Here is a 4,455-nt window from a genome sequence, read left to right as displayed (position 1 = left end):
GAGAAGGTGATGAACGCCATTATCCAAATCGAAGAGGATTATCAGAGTCAAAGAGGATCATCTGACGCCGACAAGTGCATGAAGCGAAACGGCGAACCTACTGTCCTGCGCTCAACAGTCAGCTCGCGCGCGTCAATTAGCTTGCATGTGTCGGTCAACACGTGCGCGTCAATCAGTTCATGCACGTCGGTCAGCGCGCACTCGTCAATCAGCTCGCGCACGTTAGTCAACATGCGCTCGTCAATCAGCTCGCTCAATCAGCTCGCGCGCGTCGGTCAACACGTGCTCATCAACCAGCTCACGCACGTCGGTCAACACGCGCGTGTCAATCAGTTCGTGCTCGTCGGTCAACATGTGCACGTCAATCAGTTCGTGCGTGTCAATCACTGCGCGTTCGTCAATCAGCTCACGCGCATCGGTCAACACGCGTGTGTCAATCAATTCGTGTGCGTCGGTCAACATGTGCATGTAAATCAGTTCGTGCGCGTCGGTCAACACGCGCGCATCAATCAACACGCGTACGTCAACTAACTAGCGCTCATGTCAACCAACGCGCATTCGATGGCCAGTTTCGCAACGAAGCGTGCAAGTCAACAAGTCAGCCAAATACGCAAAACGGGAGAAACTACAAGTCCTGGAAAATCGGAAAAGTCAAAAAACACAAAAAATCAGCTAAAGGATGAATCTGCCCCACGCCCGCGTGGGTCGGTTCAGTCCGACCCGCGCCCACACGGGTCGGATTTCGCCGATTCGCGCCCCCCTGTGCTGTTTCGACTCATGTTCGGTTTTTGATATTTTTTTCGGGATTTATTGGTTCCTGAGCATCCTAACTAATCTGATATCATCCTCAAATGTAGTTAATCAGTTATTAACTGAAGATAAGGAGGAAACATCCATTCTTATCCAAAAATCCCCCAACCGAAGCCTATAAATACAGGCCTAGGGGCTCGTTTCACAGGGACGGATTAATTATCAAGACGAGGAGGTGCGGCCGAGTTGGAGAGCAAGGGAGCACGAATTTCAGCAAGGGCTAGCGAGATCCCGACGAATCCCGACATAAAGAAGGAGCAATTCGAAGGATCTGAAGCATGTTCCCGTCCGTTCCTCGAGATTAGGCTTGGTCAAGAAGGAGCAATTCGAAGGATCTGAAGCATGTTCCCGTCCGTTCCTCGAGATTAGGCTTGGTCTTAATTTCGAGAAGAGCTACTGATTTCGTTTGGTCTATTTCAGCGCTTTAAGAAAATACCTCCTTGGTGAGGTAGGAGCACTGTCGAATTTTCAGCAACCGGATCTGATCAAAGGTGGTCCACGGATAAACCCCGGCAAAGGCGAAGACACCCACGCAAGCAGAAGACCGATAAACGATCTCCCTGCGTTTATTTTCAAGAGAATTGTATCTTTTATTTTCATTGTGTAAAGGTCTTATAAAAAGACCGATCTTTTTGAACTTATTGTAACGATCAAAGTTGTAATGAGTTATACAATAAAGAAAATAATTTTCAACAAAAACAAACTGACGACCATAGTGGGAGCCAACGGTCTCGCTACCGAGGTCGTCGTGTCACAATAGATGATTAAGATCCCGGTTGAAGAGGTGGTCGAATACGAGTTCGACCAACAGAAGTACGAAGAATACCTTTCGTCCTCCTCCTCTAGATCCTCTGCTTCTCGCAAGCACAGGAAGATCAACGCCTCCGTTGCTGCGGTAGCTAAACCTTGCAACGTCCTTCCGGCCTCCAACGAGTCCGGATCTGTAGATCTAAACTCCTCCTTAATCAAGAAGTTGAGTACAGAAGGCGCGCCCACTTTATCGAAGAGAGCTCGCCAAAGGCAGCGCCAACGCCTTGCGCGCCAACTCGTTAGGGCTTTGGAGTCAATTGACGGGATCCGTTACGAGGCGGTTCTGAAAATTAGGCAATGCCAAGCGCCCCAACAGCGAACAAATGCCCTCTCCTCTAAATCACCAACAAGTGAATGAGTACAAGTCAAAAGGACCCGTTCAACTCTTGAAGAGCGGATCAAAAAGCGCCACGTACTGCTTGTGCACACGCGAATTCTTACGCAAGAGGCCAAAAGGTTGTAGAGGGAAGAAGTGGAAAAGAAGCCACAAAAATTGCACAAAATTTGGAGGCTAAAGTCCAAGACAGTGGCCGAAAAGATCAAAAAATACGGGTCACTCAAATCCGACCTGCCGAAACGCGGGTCACTCGAATCCGACCCGCCAATTCGCAGGTCACTCGAATCTGACCCGCCAATTCGTAGGTCACCGACCCTCCAAGCCACGGGTCACCCAGATCCGACCTTCCTGCTCGTGGGTCACCCAGATCCGACCCTCCGACCCGCGGGTCACCCAAATCTGACCTGTGCCAGAGTCAAGGCAGAAGATGTTCTGCACTTGTTTTGTCGATCCCTTTGAGTTCCGCATCTCCGATGGAGCCCGCAACAGCGTAGACTTGTCCTGTTTTACGATGAGGATGGCGGATCACCTGGGTCCTTTACGCAAAGATCGAGGCAAATTTTCGATCGAAGAACGCCTAAGTCCGGTGACTGCACCCCAAGCGACTCGTCGAGCTGGCGGATCACAATAATTTCAAGCCTTCTCATAAAGGAAAAACTCCGGTTTCCACCTGCCTGGGGGTGTGTATCCAAAACCAGAAGCCTGTTGAGATCTTACGCTCCCAAAAGCGTAGTTCTAAACACGTGACTCTTGAAAATGCTAATAAAGCGGCAAATCCCCTGAAAGAAACGTATTCATCTGACAATGACAACGTTATACCAGGAGAGTAGTGTCAACACACGATAGGTTGCTGCGGTCATCTGACCGATGAGTTGTACTATCGGGCTGGGGGTATGAACAAGTCTCGGAAGAGATATACCTGAGAAACAAAATCTCACTGCCCGTGCGCCGAACTTATCAGGGCAGTATTATTAGCATGTAGCTACCCCAAGACCGCTCCGCAGAGGGTCTCGATATCCGAGAGGATCTCTAACGGAATGGCAAAGTCGAAGCCAAGGCGTTTCCGCAAGAAACAATCGGCCGTTCAAGGTGACGAACTTCCAGAAGTCATAATAAATATGGTTGATAAGGGAAAGTCGATTCGACCTTCTACTTCTGACCCCCTCGTATCGCATCGTCTGACTCGGTTACGCGCAGGGACTATTAGACGTAGGGACTATCAGAGAATGCAAAGAGGATTATCCTCAGATGACGAAGCGTCAGATGCCAACTCTGTAGTCGCTTCTGACAATATGGTATCCAGCCTTAGTCAATCCGTGAAGCATTCATGATCAATACTGAGCAAATAGCCAAAATCATTGAGGATGCTCTAGCCAAGCAGAAGCAAGCATTCAAAACCAAAATGGAAATGGCTATGCAGGAGATGAGACAAGAGCATGACCAATAGATCCGAGCCATGTCGAATCAGATATGTGAATCTAGTCATCGTAATAATGTTAACCAAGTAGCTAGCGATTCAGATGAGGATGAACACCTTAATGCTGATAACCCTCCCGTTGACCAGAACGCTGGGGGTGGTCTTATTGAAAACGACAACACTGGGGCTGGCCCCGTTATTCCTCTTAAGAATCATCCTAGGCCCGATACGAGCGAGGATGAGAAAATAAAAGATCTCGAGAGCAAAATCAACGCTCTAATGTCTGCTCGAGAGGTAAAAAGGACCGGCATTCCATATCCCTATCCAAGAGAGTAGGATTCAATAGCATACCCGACGAAGTTCAACCTGATTAACTTCATGCCGTTTGAAGGGAAGGGTTCGGCCACACAACATCTGATCGACTTCAAGTCCTACTTGGGTATGATCTCCGGCAATGAAGCCTTAATGGTTCGGTCATTCGTTGGTACCCTTCACGGGCCCGCCTTCGATTGGTACCGCTGTCTTAAGTCCAGAAGTATTAATAACTGGGAAGACCAGGAGAGCCTATTCCTCGCTCATTTCTTTGATGATGACACTAATGTGTCAATCAGGACACTCTTTGATGAGAAGCAAGAAGACGACGAGACGGTCGATGACTTCGTCAAACGCTTTCGGAATAAGGCAATGAACTGCCGAGATCCGATCACAGAGGACTTCATCCTTCAAACCTGTCATAACAACCTCTCCATGGACGTGTTGGAAGTTATGGGAGTAGCACCATCCAACAACTGAAAAGAGTTGAAGGTGCACGGAGAACAGGCCGAATACTTCCTCAGAAGGAAGAAAGCTGAAAGAAGCCAACCGACGGCTAACCCTCCGAAATCAAATTTCGCCTCCCGTGGTAAAGGGAAAGCACCTGCAACAGCTGTTGACGCTAACCAGACGTCACAACAGTAACCTCAAAGACAGCAGAAGACTTCAGATTCGAGACTCCAAAAAGAGTACTCCTTCAAGGACGAAGACGTTCCAGCCATCTTCGAATCCCTCCTTGAAAACAACAAGATCAAGCTACCACCTAGCG

The sequence above is a fragment of the Asparagus officinalis genome, chromosome 1 (assembly GCF_001876935.1).
Source record: "Asparagus officinalis chromosome 1, Aspof.V1, whole genome shotgun sequence".
Classification (NCBI taxonomy): Eukaryota; Viridiplantae; Streptophyta; class Magnoliopsida; order Asparagales; family Asparagaceae; genus Asparagus; species Asparagus officinalis.
This window is presented reverse-complemented; position numbering follows the sequence as displayed.